This window comes from Bos mutus, chromosome 18 (assembly GCF_027580195.1).
Source record: "Bos mutus isolate GX-2022 chromosome 18, NWIPB_WYAK_1.1, whole genome shotgun sequence".
Classification (NCBI taxonomy): domain Eukaryota; kingdom Metazoa; phylum Chordata; class Mammalia; order Artiodactyla; family Bovidae; genus Bos; species Bos mutus.
The window spans coordinates 49081378-49099625 of NC_091634.1; the positions used below are offsets into that span (position 1 = coordinate 49081378).

Below are 18248 nucleotides of genomic sequence, written 5' to 3' on the forward strand. Positions count from 1 at the left end.
GCCTTTCCAGGTTCCCAGGGCCCGAGGTGGAATTGTTTCCCAAGTGCCCTTTGGTTTCAAAAGCACAGTTGTGACCTCCAAGGAGCAGTGAGTAGGGACCGGAAGCAGGAATGTGAAATAACCAAAGGGCAAAAGAAAGGGAAGCAAACAAGAGAGCTCTCGGTGGCAGCAGGCAGACCCTACATGCTGGCTGCACGTGTCCAGATGGACCCTGAGTACACGATGAACATTGCTGCCAGCCCAGCTCCTGATTTTCTTAAAGGACTGTCCTGAGGCAGCCGTCACAAGTGACCACAGACTGGGGGTTTCAACAACAAACGTGCACTCTCTCCCTGCTCTGGAGGCCAGGAGTCCAAACCCAGGGTTGGCAGGGTTGGGCCCACCTGGAGGCTCTGAGGGAGACCTTGCGTCTCCACCTCCATTCGCTGGTGGCTCCAGGGACCCTTGGTGCTCCCTAGTGATCCCAGAGATCCTGGGCTGGTAGACCCAGCACCCCAACCTCTGCCACATCATCACACGGCCTCACTCTGTGTGAATCTTCTTTGCTTAAAGGACCCAGCCTAGTGACCTCATCTGAAAGCGAACATCTGCAAGACGTTGCTTCCAAGCAGGGTCACAAGCACAAGTGGGGGTGTTAGGGCTGCACGTGCTCTGGGCACACAGCTCAGCCCATAGCCACTGTCCAGAGAGAGTCTAGACTTTGACAGGGTGGAAGATGCTTAGAACCCTGCATGCACACACACACACACACGCACACCTGGGAGAACCTCTTGGCGTGGTTTCAGGGGATGTGAACCCTAGAAGCAGGATTCTCCAGCAGGCATGTTGCACCCTGGGCGCCCCATCACCAGGCGCTGGCGAGCACCCTGCTCTGTGCACCGGGAGCCCCACAGACCCCCAGGAGGAGCACGGCTGTTCATCCTCACCCCGACACCCGCTGCACTCACCCCTTCAAAGGCTGGAGCAGATGCCTGCTCACCCTGGGGAATCTCACTGCTCCAGCTTGTCCTTCCCACGCCCTGTCCGTGAAACTCAAGAACTGGACAAGGGGAAACCAGCAGGGAGCAGGGACAGAGGCTGGGGAGTTCGGATGACACAGCCAGGAGTCAGGGCCCCTGTGCCGGCACCCCAGACCACAAGGTGGGGGTGAAAGGGGAGCACAGAGCGGGCAGGGGGAACAGACAACGGGGCCTGGGCCTCAGTCTTGCCTCCCCTCCCGGAGCCACGCAGTCCTGGCCCATTGTCTGGAAGAGACTCGGGTTAGAGGCTGAGCAGTAGAATGTACCTGAGGACCACATACACACCTACACACGTGCAGACACAAGCACACACAGACACACAAGCACACAGGTGCAGACATGCACACATACAGACACATAAGCACACAGGTGCAGACACATGCACACACAGACACACAAGCACACAGGTGCAGACACGTGCACACATAGACACACAAGCACACAGGTGCAGACACATGCACACACAGACACACAAGCACACAGGTGCAGACACGTGCACACACAGACACACAAGCACACAGGTGCAGACATGCACACATACAGACACACAAACACACAAGTGCAGACACGTGCACACACAGACACACAAGCACACAGGTGCAGACATGCACACATACAGACACACAAGCACACAGGTGCAGACATGCACACATACAGACACACAAGCACACAGGTGCAGACATGCACACATACAGACACACAAGCACACAGGTGCAGACACGTGCACACACAGACACACAAGCACACAGGTGCAGACATGCACACATACAGACACACAAGCACACAGGTGCAGACATGCACACATACAGACACACAAACACACAAGTGCAGACACGTGCACACACAGACACACAAGCACACAGGTGCAGACATGCACACATACAGACACACAAGCACACAGGTGCAGACATGCACACACAGACACATACAGACACAGGTGCAAACACACACAGACACACAAGCACACAGGTGCAGACATGCACACATACAGACACACAAACACACAAGTGCAGACACGTGCACACACAGACACACAAGCACACAGGTGCAGACATGCACACATACAGACACACAAGCACACAGGTGCAGACATGCACACATACAGACACACAAGCACACAGGTGCAGACATGCACACACAGACACACAAGCACATAGATAAAAGACATCCACACACAGACACACAAGCACACAGATGCAGACACATGCACAGACATGTATACACAGACACACATGAATGCACACACAGACACAAGCACACACACATGCACACCCATGCACAGATTAACACTCACACACAGTCACATACACACCTTTTCACTCACACACACACATGCACACACATACCCTTTTCTAGCACGCCCCCACCCTGGCCATCTCATCACTATGACTCTCCTGAGAATGCTGCACGTTTTTCTGAAGCGCCCTTTCTCCATTCCAGGGCACAGCTGCAGACCAAGTAACCAGATGCCTTCAGAGCATCAGGGTGTCCTGGTCCCCTGGTGGGCTCCTCGCCCCACATCTGCCCCAGCCCCTTGCTCGCTCTGCGCAGACGCCGGTGTTGTGCGTTAAGGACAGGGTGCGCCCCGTCCTCCCTGTGCAGGTAGCATGGGAATCTCAGAGTCCCCAGCACATCCTCTGGTTTCTGGCGAGGCGAGGCTGGGACACAGGCCATCACTCTGTCCCCCTGGGTGAACGGCTGAGCCAGTGCTTCCTGGGTGCTACTGGCGGGCTGAGCAGGGGCAGTGGCAGTCCCTCCACCTCCTGCATCCCCTTCCCACTCTCCCCCACCCTCCCCCGCCTTCTCCCGCCCCTCAAGCAGGCCCGTGGCCCAGGTGTTCTTTTTCTGTCTCACGTGCTCTTTTGCTCTGCAGCCCATGCGAAGCCTGGCCCATGCTCTCATCTGTAAAGACCTCCCACTCCACCCTCCATGTCTCTGAGCCCCATGGTGCCTGGACCCCAAAGTCAGCTTATAAATCACTGCCATCTGAACAAGTGAATGAGTGAGTGAATAAATATGCACATCACAAGGGGACACGCACCCCCTGTGTCTGACTGGGGAGGCACTCTTGGGTGGTGGGCAGCGTGCCCTCTCTGGCCATGCCATGAGAGACTTGGCACCCATCCCTCACCCTCCCTGAGCCGTGCCCCTCATCCCTTAAACAGAACTGCATTTTCTCCCAGGCCTTGAACTCAAGCAGGGCCTTGTCCACATGACCAGGTCCCCGGGCCAGGGCTCGGGTGTTTGTGGCATGAGCCGGAAAGAAAGCCACCTCCATAGTGGCAGCCTGACTGTGAGGCCCGATTCCCGCAGCATCTGAGCTGCAGTGACATCAAAGCAGAAGGGGCAATGGGGTCACCGGGCCCTGTGTCCTAGCCTCATCCACAGGGCTGGTTGGCACCAGGCCGGATGCTACCCCTTTGGGGTCAGGAAGGATGACTGCTGGGTGTCAAGGTGTCCACATGTGTCCAGGGAGCATGGTCCTCCTGCCTCCCTCCTCCCATGGCCTCTACTTTGCTAGGATGAAGTCTGAGGGGCTGTGGGGGATGCTTCAGCTTTATTATGTTTAGTTTCAAACATGGAAACATATGCCTCACTCTTTCCATTTGAAAGAAAATTATCCACATTATAAATGACCAGGCAAGTAGGGAAAACAATAAAGACGCCCAAACCCTCATGCATCCATTACTCACTCGTCCACAAACACTCCTGTGCCCCTGTCTTGGCTTGTGCAGGGCTCCTGGTGGTGACATTCCAGGACGTGGCACACAAGGATGGACCAGACTTGCACCCTCAGGCCATCCATGTTGGTGGGGGCAGCGAGAGGGGCAGGGAGTGAATGGCAGAGGTGGAGAAGTTCACAGGGAACTCGAGGCTGGAGTGCTGGACGGGTGAGTGGGTGAGGCTTGGCGTCCCCTCCGTCTCCCCCTGAACTGTCCCTTCAGCCATCGGCAACAGGACGCTGAGGCTATGGCCTGGGCCGGAGCAGACATTCTCCCCTAAGTTCACTCAGCATTGTGCAGACTCTTTTCCACGTTACTAACCCACTTCTCACCATGGCCTTCGGGGCAGAACTCACAGTTCACTCAGCCTCTGGTCCATCTCTGTTATAAACATCACTGCCTGGCACCAGATTTGTGTAACTGGTTTACCCACTTCCCCAGTCAACATGAGCTTCCCAGGCGCTCAGTGGTAAAGAACCTGCCTCCCAATGCAGGAAACTCAGGAGACGTGGGTTCCATCCCTGGGTTGGGAAGATCCCCTGGAGGAGGAAATGGCAACCCACTGAGTATTTTTGCCTGGGAAATCCCATGGACAGAAGAACCCGGTGGGCTACAGTCCATGGGGTCACAAAGAGTTGGACACAATGAAGACTGAGCACGCACACACGCCAGCTGACAAGACGGTCCATGTGGAGCCAAGATGCCGCTGCCATAGGGAGAGACTTGAGCTCAGGCCACAGGCCATCTGTATGTCAGGAATCACTCAGCGAGTCTGCAACCAGATGGAAGGAAAAGGAGCAGAAGCTGGAGAGAAACCATTACGTCACATGAAACAGTCCTGTGTGAAGCTGTGTATCAGCTCAGTGTGTGTAGTGCATGTTTAGGATCAAGTTGAAGAAAATGTAGGCCTGCCTGTGAACTCAGTCAAAGAAGTCTGAAAGCATGATGTGGTGGGTTGAGTGGTGACCCCCCTCCCTCCAAAGAAATGCTCACATCCCAGAAGCTATAAATGTGACCTTATTTGAAAAAAGGGTCTTTGCAAGTGTGGTTAACTCAGGGCTATTGAGATGAGCCCAACCCAGGTAAGGGGGCCCTGACTCAACATCCTTAGAAGAACAGAGGTGGGAGGGACACAGAGAGGCCAGGACCCTGGGAGGAGACAGAGAGATGCCTCTATGTGCTGGGCATCGTCTGCAGCCATCAGGAGCTGGGAAGGCAGGACGGACCCACCCTTGGGTCCCCGACGGAGCTGACCCTGCCCCCCTGGATCTCAGACTTGCTCCCAAAGCCAGGAGAGAAGAGGCTTCTGCTGTTTTAAGCCTCCTTCCCAGGTTGTGGTCACCACAGGAAATGATGACCTGGGTTCTGGGTGACCTAGAGGGCACACATTGGCATGTGGCAGGCTGGACAGTGGCTGTCATCTGGGTAGGGACCAGGTGTGGTCCTTAGCCCGGGCCACAGTCTGGAGGGAGCATGCAGAAGGCAGCCATTCCCTCTAAGACCGCCACTTCTGGCTCTTTCTCGAAGCCCTGGACCCTGGTCCTACAAGCCCATCAAGTTATTCATGCGGCCAGGGGCCTTTGCTGGGCTGCAGGGGAGGCCCAGCAGCCAAAGCAGATAACAGCCAGAGACAGTGTTTTACAAGCAACCAAGCATTTCCTCTCGTGTCCACTCGCTGGGGCCCCCACAAGCATGGGAAGCTGCTTTTATAGATTCAGGGATGAGGAAACCAAGACCAGCAAGAGACAAATTCCTGAGGTCGACCTGCCCTCCCTCGAGCCCCTAGTTCTCTCCTGTGAGTCCTGCCTTTTCCAGAACATATGAGGGGGCTCCAGGCCTGTGCACCGTGTCTGAGTGTCTCAGAGCTACAACCCCAGCACCCAGCCGGCACACAGCAAGTGTGGACTCCAGGACCAATGCCCTCACCTGGCCGTGCAGCACCTAGAGCCAGTCAGGCTGGGAGCAGGGCTGCTTGGTGGCTGAATGGGTGGGCGGAGCACCTGGAAGCCAGAGTTTCCGGCTCCAGGGAGCACTCGGGAGCTGGATCCAAGCAGAGCTTCAGAGACAGGGATGAGGCAAAAGCTGACCTGGGAGGAGAGGCAGGCAGGAAAGACCCTGAGGGCAACAGGTCCCAGGGAGCCCTCGGCCCCATCCACACAGGGAGCTGTGCACCCCAGGGTGCAGAACTCAGGCACCCAGATCCAATTCCAGCCATGATCTGTAAAGCAGCCCTGTGGCCTACCGCCTCATCTTTCTTGTCTGTGAAATGAAACTGAAACAGTAGTGCCTTCACAGCTGTTATCGAAATCAAGTGAGATGAGCACACAAACCAACTAGGTCTCAGGGCTCTGTAAGTGGTGGCTGAGGACTCCTGATTTCCCTGGAGCCTGTCGGGAAACACACTGTTAAACTTTTGCACCTGGTTTTGGTTTGCCTCCAGTGCACTTCAGTGGGACAGGAAGCGACCGTGCTCCTCTTAGAGTGAGAAGTCAGGGACTTGTGGCACTCATTCCCCATTGTGGAACCCCAAAAGCATGTCAGCAGGGCCAAGACCCCAGAGGCTCTCTATTTATGAGCAATGCTCCGGGTTGTGCAGCACAGATGGGGAAGGTGTGACACCTGGCCCGTGTGGGAGGTACCTTCCTGGTCGTGTTGAAGGATGCATGCATCAGAGGAAGCCCACAGAACCACCTGCATCAGAATCCCAAGAGGTTCCAGGTGGGAACAGCAGCAAGAACTCTTGCTGAGAACAACTAGAAAACTCTATGACACCAAGCCATCTGCTGGAAGGAGCAGGAGCTGTGGGGAGCAGTAAGAGGACTTTGGCGAGGGCAGGACCAGAAGGTGAGCTTCCTCCAGCAGCTCCTTTTTCTCAGGGGATCTGCTGATTTTGGAGTTGCTGTGATGGCTAGGATGGTAAAGAGTCTGCCTGCAGTGTGAGAGACCCGGGTTTGATCCCTGGGTGGGGAAGACCCCCTGGAGAAGGAAATGGCAACCCACTCTAGTATTCTGGCCTGGAAAGCCCCATGGACAGAGGAGCCTGGTGGGCTACAGTCCATGGGGTCACAAAAGGCTGGACACGACCGAGCAACTTCATTCTCTCTCTCTGCTGATTTCAGGAACTCAAAGGAGGCTGAGAATCTCATGGCTTTGTACCCAGGGGGCCACTGGAGTGGGCAGAGGGTCAGCGGATCTCTTAGTGCAGACTTGGGGGTCTGAGGGCCTGGCCGGTTTCCCCTTGGGGTCACATGGTGAATTCTGGGGTTATGTGGAGATGGGATCCATGGAAGGCCCTGGAGAAGCAGAGTCACAGCAAAGTTTGCACTTTAGGACTCACCTGATGGAGGGGAAAAGAACACTTAGGCTCTCAACTGAAATCCTAAAGGACCAGGGGGCAACTAGAGGGAGACTGAACTTCTGGCAGAGGGAAGGGGAGACCCTCTTAGAGGAAATCACATCAACGGGGGCCTCTACAATGTGCCTGTTCAGCATCTATCATTCAGTTAAAATTAATTGTTATGACAAAAGAGAGGACTATACAACCAAAAACCAAGAGAAAACACAGATCTCAGAAACAGACCCCAGAAGTGACCCAGGTATCAGGTTTATCAAGCAAAGCCCTTGAAAAGAGCCAGGCTGAATAAGCTCAAGAAAATAGAAGGAGAGATGGAGAAATTCTCCAGAGGGCATACTAGAACTGAAGGGGAAAATACTAAGTCTGAAAAGGAAGAACAGAGATTAGACAGAAAAGAAGACAGAACTGGTAAACTGGAAGTCAGGTTAATACATAACCAACTTGAAGCACAAAAAAGTAAAGAAATAACTGTTGGAGACAAGTGGGATACGGTTGAAAGGTTAAGACCCAGTAATTGGAGTCTCAAGAAAAGAGATAATGGATGACAAAGAAAATATTTATTTTCATTATTTGAAAAGAAAATGAAAGGAATTAACCCTTGAAACCCCACAAAATCATGATAAGTATAAAGAAAGCCACATCTGGGCCCATCATCTTAAAACCAAAGGCAAAATCTTGGCAGAAGCCAGAGAAGACACATCACCATTAGAGAAGAGCAGTGAGACTGAGAGCCAACTTCTCAGGAGAAATGATGGAAGCCCTCAGGCAATGAAGGGACATCTCTGAAAGACAGCACCTATCAACCAAGACCTCTGTGCCTACTTAAAATATCCTCTACACATGAAGTAAAATAAAGGCATATTCAGGCGTAGTTCTTCACACTAAAGGAAAATGACCACAGAGAAAAACGTGGAATTGCTGCAAAAAAACAGAAAGCAACAGAAAGAGTAAATTTATGGATACATATAAATGAGTATCTCCTGAATATTAGCTGCACAAAGCAATGATTGGAGTGAATTGTAGGGTTTAACTTAGATGCAGAAATAAAATGCATGACCACAAAAACATAAAAAGCAGCAGGGTTTAATGAGTTAGATTATTCTAAGTTTCTAGCATTATCAAAGAATGGGAAAGGTAATAATTTGCATGAGACTGCAATAATAAATGTGCCTGTTTTAATCTCTAGGATAACCACTGAAAGACTAACAGAAGTTAACAGAGGGAAGTAGCAAAACAATAATTTTTAAAGTTGATACCCAAAAAAGGGAAACCATGAGAGAAGAGAACAAAAAAGAGATGAGTCAAAGGGCTTCCCTGGTGGCTCAGGGGTAAAGAATCCGCCTGCCAATCTCCTGCAGGAGACACGGATTCAATCCCTGATCTGGGAAGATCCCACACACCTCGGAGCTACAACTACTGAGCCTTTGTTCTAGAGCCCCAGAGCTGCAACTACAGAGCCCACGTGCCCTAGAGCCCATGCTCCGCAACAAGAGAAACCACCACCAAAAATGAGACTCCTGCGAACTGCAACTGAAGAGTAGCCCCTGCTCACTGCAGCTAGGGAAAAGCCTGTGCAGCAACAAGACCCAGCACAGCCAAAAATAAACAATAAATGAATAAAAATTTTTAAAAATAAAAGAGATGAGTCAACAGGAAAAAGTACAGTAGATATAAATCCACATATTTCAGCAATGCGTTAAATGGAAGCAGATTATTCCAATTTAAGATTATTAGAGACTAGGAGAAAATATAAACAACCAAGTCCATCTGTATACTATTTACAATAGACACACCTTAATCATAAGGCAGGAAGTTTGAAAAATCAAAATATGGAACAAAAAACCATTCAAACAGCAACCAACATAGAGCTGGTATAGCTGTACTAATATTACATGAAATGAATCCTTAAAGAAGGAAGCAGAGACACAGAGGGACATTTCCTCATGATAAAATGGTTAACACCCTAGAAAAATATTGACTCCTAAGTTTGTGTTTATTCATTAAAAAGTCAATAGAACTAAAAGGAGAGGTACAAAAATCTACAGTCATAGTTAGGGACATTAACACATCTCTTTCAGGATCCCAAGAGTGGTATTGGTTCCTCTCATAGAGAATTGCGTATCACAATGTCTAGAAAGGCCGAGCTGAAATGAAACCCCAGGCTTCAGGGAGTGTGTCCTTTTGGCCTGAAGTCCCTGCTGGGACCAAGCGCCCATGGAGACAGCCCGGCATGCTTTCGTCAAGAGGCGATCAGTGAGTCCTTTCTGAGGAACACAGCCTCTTTATGCAGTGGCTAGCTATGAGTGGACACACACCCCTTGTGTTTCATTCCTGTGCTCAAATTCTTGGCTCTTTTCATTCAAAACTAACCTCAGTACTTCTTCAAGGTTACTCATTTCAAGGTATGAACAGTATCCTATTAAAAAGACGTGGGGCAGGCATTGGGACTTCCTGGCAATCAAGATAATAGTAGCCACCTGAATCTTTCCAAATATCCTCTGAAAACCATGCCAATCAAGGGCAAAACCCATGTCTTCAGCACATCAACATGACAAAGAATACAAAATAATTAGATTACCTGCAGATAGAAAAATTTTCCAACAGAGTTATTTTGTGAGCTCCTACTGCAGAGAGCTCTGGGTGGGAGTAGAAAGGGTCTGGAAAAGTTACATGGAAAATACAAGTTCAGACTGAGCTAAAAGCACTCTCAGAGAGAGAAAGTCCATCATAAATGTGAAAATAGAAAGAGTCCTAATAAACCAGAACCTTAGGACTGGAAAGGCTCTTAGAAATGCATGTAGGGTTTGAGGAGGCAGCCCTTGGAGGGCAGTTCTTCTGGGGAAGAAAAAGTACGGGCTCTCTGGAGGGGTCGCAGTGACAGGGAAAACCAGGAAAGACATCTGGGATTTCACAGAACATGGTGCGTGGGAGGGAACAGCCCCTTCCCCATGCTCACCGCACGGGCTCCTGCGAGCTGGAAAAGAGACAGTATTCTTGGACTCAGAGTTGTGTAAACCACTCCAACTTTCCAACCCGCCCATAAAACGCAGATATGTAAGAAGTCTTCATCTATAAAATGAAGAATTTGACCCCTTTAAAGGGGTCAAAACAACAACAAAAAGAAATACTCTAGAAGCCTGGACTTCTAGATTTTCCATTCTCATCCTGGCTCAGCTACTTTCCAAGCCATCGGAAATACAGATCTCTCACTTCGTGTGTGCATGTGGATCTGTGTCTGCACATTCTGTGAGACAAAGGGGCTGAGATTTTGGGGCAATGCTAGCAAAAGGGAAAAAACCTATTATAAAATGCAAACAGAATATGAGCATCAAAACATTTCAGGCAACTTAAAAGTATCCCCCTCCACCCTCAATCAAAATGAAGCAGAACAGTAACGTAACCCTCCACACTAAATTAAACATCCTCAAACAAGCATCTGAGTAAATGATAACCTTGAGATGTAGATTCAAAAACTAACAACAGAAATGGACACACATACATACACACACAAAAACCCCAAGAAATGAAGTAAACACTGTTTGAACTCAAGAAACAGAAGAAAAAGACAGAACCACATTAAAAATGAAGACTAAATTAAAAGCTACCCCAAAAGGAAATGATTTGAATGAAAATTTATTGAATTTTCATCGAAGAAGAGCAGAAAATCAACCAAGGGGATGAAAATGAGATAAAGTAAAGAAAAAAGCAGAAAGTCACAAAGAAAAAGAGATTGAAATAGAAAACAGGCAAAAAGAGCTATGTGTAATTGGAGTCACTGAAAAGAAAAACTAAGATGCAGTAAAAACCTCTCAGTAACAGAAGACCTGAATCTACCTACCTGGATGCACCTGGTACCTGAGAAATTTCACATAAAATAATGAATCCTGAAGACAGAGCTCAGTGACAGTCTTAAACATTCAAGATAAACTCCTCAGGTCCTTTGGGAAAAAATATCAGATAACTTGAAAGGGCTAAATAAATAAATTAGACTAGCACCAGCCAATTTTGTTTAAACAAAGCAAAGCAACTGAAATTCCTCTTACAATAATGGAGAATTCACCTCTGTAAGATTAGCTTCCCACAAATAACATAAGCCCTAGACAAAATATGAAAAAACAATACCTGAAGGACCTGGGGAGCATCTAAAAGCAGGCAGAAAATGGCAGAGTCTACCAGCAGAAAAAAGGGAATGACACTGGGTATGTTTAAATTTTTATGGTGTTTTGCTTTGGGGCAAGACCAAATACACAGCTAACATTTTAATAGAAGACATATAATCTTACTGAGTTTTTTTTAAAAAAAGCAAAGGACAGTATTTGTAGAGATCAGAGGAAGAAATGAGGGATGCCAGAAAAAAATAAATAGAAAGAAACCAAAATTCTACATACAAATTCTGCCCAAGTGCTATCTGACATACGAACTATGCATGTGTCTATTTGCTAAGTGAACTGCCTGGTAAAACAGACACACACACAAAATTAACATGCATCAAAGGGAAACTACAGAATCTTAAAATTATACAGCAAAATAGTCACATTTAAATATTGAAAAAATTTAAAATACAGACCACACTGGAATTATACAATCAACAGCAGAACGATAACTTGAAAATCCCAAAATACATGGAGATTAAACAACACATTTTAAATAACACATGGGTCAGAAAAGAAATCTCAAGAGAAATTTTAAAATATCTTGAACTAAATAAAAATGAAAACACAACCTACCAAAATTCGTAGAATGCAGTAAAAGCAGTGCTGGGAGGGAAGTTTATAGCATTGTATGCTTAAATTAGTAAAGAAAGAAAGGCCTAAAAATCAATATTCTAGGTTTCTACCTGAGAAAACTAGAAATATAAGAGCAAATTAAATCCAAAGTAAGCAGAAGAAAAGGATTACAACAATCAGTGAAAGGGAAAGCAGGAAATCAATAGAGGAAATCAACACATCAGAAGCTGGCCCTAGAAGTCCAGTGGCTAAGACTCCACGCTTAGACCTCGTCGATGCTGGGGCCTGGTCTGATCTCCGGTCAGGAAAGTAGATTCCACGTGCCACAACTAGGAGTTTGCATGCTGTGGATAAAAAGATCCAGAACACAGTAAATAAAGACCCTGCGTGCCTCAACAAGACACAGCGCAGCCAAGCAAACTAATTAGTTAGTATTAAAAAGCTTGCAGAATACAAAGTTCATATGCCAGAGTCGATCATTTTCCTATACACTACGACACACAAGTGGAATTTGAAATTAAAAACACAACACCATTTACATTAGCATCCCTAAAACGAAACATTTAGGTAAAAAAATCTACCAAATATGTATAAGATCTGTGTGAGAAAAACCACAAAACTCTGATGAACAAAATCAAAGAATTAAATAAATGAAAGGATACTCCACATTCATGGATAAGAAGACTCAATTAATAAGATGTCAGTTTTTCCTGGGTCGATCTATAGATTTGATGCCATTCCAACTAATCCAAGAAAGTTATTTTTCAGACATGGAAAACCTGATTGTAAAGTTGAGATGGAGAGGCAGAAGACTCAGAGAAGCCAACCCAGTATTGAAGGGGAAGAAAAAGTTGACTCTACCCAAATTCATGGCTGGCTATAAAGCCACAGGTATCAAGACAGTGTGGTCCCGGGGGAAAAGAAAGGAACAGACAAATAGATTGATGAACAAAAGACAAAGCCCCACGTTAGACCCCATAAATATAACTAACTGGTCTTTGGTCAAAGAACAAAGGCAACACAATGAAACAAGGGCGGCATCTTCAACAAATGGTGCTGGAACAACTGGACAACCGCACGTGAGAGGGTGAACCTGGACACATACCTCACACCCTTCAAAAACTATACATGGGTCACAGACCTAAAGGTAAGGTACAAAACCTTCTAGAAGATGATGTAGGAGAAACCTAGATAACCTTGATATAATACCAAAGGCATCATCTAAGAAAGAAATAATAATAGCAGGACTTCATTAAAATTAAGACTTCTCCCATGTCAAAGACCCTGTCAAGAGAAGCTCAAACTGGGAGAACATATTCGCAAAAGATGCATCTGATAAAGGCCTGCTATCCACAATAGACAAGGAACTCTTAAACTCAACAATAAGAAAACAACCATTTAAAAAGGAATGAAATAATGCCCTTAGCAGCAACATGGACGGATCTAGAGATTGTCATAGTAAATGAAGTAAGTCAGAGAAAGACAAATATCATACGATATCACTTACATGTGGAATCTAAAAACAATGAAACAAGTGAATTTATTAGCAAAACAGAAATAGACTCACAGACTTAGAAAACAAACTTGTGGTTACCAAACAGGATAGAGAGGCTACTGGGGCAGAGATAAATGAGGAATTTGGAATGAACACACACTCTGCTGCTGCTGCTAAGTCGCTTCAGTCGTGTCCGACTCTGTGCGACCCCATAGATGGCAGCCCACCAGGCTCCCCCGTCCCTGGGATTCTCCAGGCAAGAACACTGGAGTGGGTTGCCATTTCCTTCTCCAGTGCATGAAAGCGAAAAGTGAAACTGAAGTCGCTCAGTCGTGTCCGACCCTCAGCGACCCCATGGACTGCAGCCTACCAGGCTCCTCCGCCCACGGGATTTTCCAGGCAAGAGTACTGGAGTGGGGTGCCATTGCCTTCTCTGATACACACTCTACTATATATAAAATAGGTAACCAACAAGGAGCAGTAAACTGTATCACACAGGGAACTATACTCAAAAACTCGTAATAACCTATAATGAAAAAGAATACATATACACGTATAACTGAATCAGTTTGTTGTACATCTGAAACAATTGTAAGTCAACTATACTTCAATACAAAAGTAGAAATCAAAAACAATGCAATTAAAGAATGGGCCAAAGGAATTCCCTGGCCGTTCAGTGGTTAGGACCCTGTGCTCTCACTGCCAAGGGCCTGGGTTCAATATCTGATCAGGGAAATAAGATTCCATAAGCCTTGTGGTATTGCCAAAAGAAAACAAAATGGACCAAAGACCTGAACGGACCCCTCACCAAAGAAGACAGTTGGCAAACAAGTGTCTGCAAAGAGGCTCCACATCATATGCCATCAGGGAAACACAAATTAAAACAGCCATGACACACCTACTAGGATGACCCAGATCCAGAAACTGACAAAACCAAATGCTGGCGGGCACGAAGAAACGAGAGCTCTTATTCACTGCTGATCAGAGTGTGACATGGTGCAGCCGCTTTGGAAGTTGGCTTGGTAGTTTCTTACAAAGCTAACCACCCTTTTCTCATACGAACTACCAATTGAGTCCCTTGGTATTTACTCAAAGGAGTTGAAAACTTAGGTCCACATACAAACCTGCACATGGTTTACAGCAGTTTTATTCATAATTGTTAAAGATGGAGTGCAACCAAGTGTCCTTCAGTAGGTGAAGGTACGAGTAAGCTGTGGAAATCCAGACAGTGCAATACTATGTAGTGTTAAAAAGAAATACTCTGTCAAACCTTGAGAAGACATGTAGGAATCTTAAATGCATATTACTAAGGGAAAGAAACCAGTCTGAAAAGAGCGCAGACTGTATGTTTTCAACTCTGTGATGTTCCGCACAAGGCAAAGCTATGGAGACAATGAACAGATCGGTGGTTGCCAGAGCTTGTGAGGAGGGAGGAGGGACAGGTGGAGTGCAGGGGATTTTTAGGGCAGTGAAACTCCTCTGCATGAGATATAAAGGTAGATATACATCATTACATGTTTGTCTAGATCCACAGATTGTACAGCGCCAAGAGTCCGTCCTAATGTAGACTCTAGACTCCAGGTGGTGATGGCGAGTCCATGGAGGGTCATCCTTGGTAAATTCTCAGAATAGACTTCTGTGCAGAGTTTTGTGGGATCCATGTTAGTATTTTTCAAAATTAGAAAAGAGATGGGGTGGTGACTGAAACAAAAGAACTGAACTGTGTTTCACATGAACAGCGTTCGGGGAGGGCAAGCTCACCCGTGTAATTTTGGAGCACCATTCTGATTAAAGACAAAAAGAAATGTAAGCAATATTAAACTCTGGTTAATAGGTTTGTTTTTCACAGTGGTATGGGTTAGCAATTCTGAAACTATGTTCTGTTTATTCTAGGACTGAGCAAATAAGTCAATATGTGGAGGATAATGGAAGCCAGGTTCCTTGCTGTCAGAGGAGGAGCCGTGAGTGTGGAAAACGGGGAGACAAGTCAACTCGGTGTTCAGGCAGAAACATGTGATGGGTGTGCAAACGCTGCAGAGAGGTTCGGGCACAAGTATATCTCGTCTTGTACATCTCTCCCCCTGCTCCCTCCTTCTCCCCTTTCCTCCATCCAGCCACTGAGAAGTCCTGGAAGTAGAGGCGCCCCAGCAGCAACAACCACACCCAGCACCAGATCCTGCTTTCCAGATATTCCATTCACCACTAAGGGGAGGCTTCTTGGGGGGAAACGTCAGCTTGAAGCGCTGCAAAAGAGGACACCCCAGATGAGCCAGGAATGTCTTTTATGCCAGAAAATAAAGACATGCTTGAGGAATGATGGGGACATGTCAAGAGGACAGATCTGGGACAAATCTGGGACAACTCGTGCATCCAACTACATCAGTAATGGATTATAACCCACAAATATATAAAAATCCATGAATCCATGCTGAAATGAATAGATAAGTGAAAACACAAGTAAACAGAAGGAAAGATCTCCTCCCATGATTGAATGCCCACTAAGACATGTGCAAGAAACGACAGAATTGCAAGGTCACGGTTTAGGAACTGAACTCCGGTGACACTCAGGACATTCGTATGTTCCCAAAGCATCTCACTGTGTGGTTACCCATGACTATGGGCAGGTAGGCTACAGACCGGCCCTAATGCCCTCAGCTGGAGTGACATCCTACACAGAGCGAGGATCTTTGCAGCTGTGACTGAGCGACTGACCACGAGGTAAAGAGAGCTCCTGGGTGCGGACTGCAGTCCCTTGTGTCCTTTCAAGGAAGCAGAGGCCGCCCTCACACAGAAGAGGAGGTGGCCGTGTGGACTTGGGGCAGAGCCTGGGCGGATGCAGCCACAAGCCCAGGGGCACCTGGACCCCCGGGAGCTGGAGGCGGCAGGAGGGACCGTCCCCTGGATTTCTCACTCTGGCCTTCAGGACTGGGAGGGAAGTAGATTTCTGTGGTTTTGAGACCCTCTGTCTGGGGTACTTTGTTCTGGCAGCTGCAGGAACCTCATACAACTTCTGCTTCTCAGTGGAGGAACCTGGGGTCCCCCTTTACCAGGTGGTCAGTTACCATCACAGTCAGGGGCCACCCAGCGCCTCCGGTCAAGGGTCAGGATGCACTGTGGGGAGCCACCTGCCTCTCTTGCTGCCGTTCCTGCAGCAGATGCCCAGGGACTCTCAGCTCCAGAGGCACCAGGCAGACCAGCGAGGGTGTCCTGCCTGTCAGCCCCGCAGAGTCCCCGTGTGGGGACAAGACTGACTGAGGCCAAAGGAGGACAAAGAGCCGGACGATATGTGACACTGGCTCTGGGACGGTTCCAGACCAGCAATAAAGGACCAATAAGGGACAACAGGCAGGATCTGAACAACGTCTGCGGATGAGACGTCAATTTTCCGATTTCAAAAGTTGAGCTGTGGTCATGGAAGGGGCTGTCCTTGTACTGAGGAAACATGCTTGAAGTATTTGGGGGTGAAAATAAGTAAATAAAGGAAAAGTTCCAGGCGGCACCCAGACACACGCTCTGTCTTGCTTCCCTGGGTGACACATCTCCCCAGGACACGCGCCCAAGCCCCCTCGCCGGCAGCAGGATCCTTACAGATCTTGGCACCCAGGGCCAGGCACTGCCCCCATCTGCCTCCCACATGTGGGCTGTGGGGACTGGCGCCCATCGGCCACCCTGGTGCCTCCCAACACCCCGGGACCCTCCTCCTCGGAACGTTCCCCAGGCTTGGCTCTGCCGCGGACTTTCCTTGGTTTTCAGGCCTCCTTTCCAGATGTGTGTTAAATCCATCATTTTCCTGGCCCATGCACCCTGACACACATCACTCTCCCCCTCCTCGCAGATCAGAAGACCCAGCTTCCTCTTCACGGTTGGGGAGGACCAGGGCACCCCTGATGCTCTTCTGCGTCCTGGCCCGTCACCACTGCCCACCTAGTGGCTCTGCCCGTGTTATGTGGAGGGCGGGGGGCTCTCTGCCTGTGCAGACCTTCTTGGGGAATTCCAGTGTAACTCCAAGGCCCTTTAGTCTACCTTCAGGGTCGCCATGCTAGCACTCAGCCCATTAAACTGATGTGAAGGAGAAGATCGCAAGGTGAGTGGTGGAGTGTTAATGGTGTCTGACTAGGGATTAGAAGCCTGAAAATGGTTCTTGAGAAACATCCCAAATGGGGAACTCTGCTTGGCATCCAATGCCCCGGCACGGAGTTGCCCAGGACACCTTCTCCAGTGGGGGCAGGGGATGGGCCACCCCATTCTCCTCGAGGCCACAGGGGTCATCAGGAGGTGCTGAGTTCGTGTCAGGAAACCTCCCCACTGCAGTCTGAGGTTATGGATTTGGATATGATTTTCCTCCGTCACCATTTATTTTCTTAAAGTAATGAGCTCCCTCGGATTCTCGTGGCCAAGAGCTTCGAGGATGTCAGGGGTGAAGTTGGGGTGCTGGGGAGGTTGCAGGCTATGGGCAAGACTGCCTCCGGCAGGACAGGGCAGGGCTCTGCACCCTCGGCGAGCCCTCTGAGTGTGCTCCCCACTTTCCACATTAACTGTCAAGAGCTGGCCCCGCTCCGGTTTCTGTTGGGCGCCTGTAGCCCGCAGCCCGCCAGCTTCCTGGACGTTAGGAGGCGGATGCCAGCACCCAAGGTGGAACTCCTTTGCTCCACGGTGACCCTCCATTCTCCACGTCGGGCTGCACCAGGTCTGCAGGGTGGCAGTGAGAAGCTGTAGGCTCCTCAAGAAAAGGAGCCACAGCACGCCCCACTCCTCACCCGCTGGCTTCCGACAACAAGTCCAGTCGAGGGGGGACGGCAGCAGAGATGCCAGACCACCCAAAACAGCTTGACTGCTGCTCTTCAGCACCTGGCACCTGAATCCCTCTGACAAAGGTCATCCTGGCCTCTTGTCTGGGGGGGGATAAAATCCTACAGAAGCTTGCAGCGG

General features: G+C 48.7%; 1 protein-coding gene across 1 annotated transcript in view; it reads right to left on the reverse strand.

Annotated features, from left to right (window-relative positions):
* The window catches only part of ZNF469 (zinc finger protein 469), a 250095-nt gene that overhangs the window by 150924 nt on the left and 80923 nt on the right, over positions 1–18248 (reverse strand). The gene's annotated exons all lie outside the window — the stretch shown is intronic.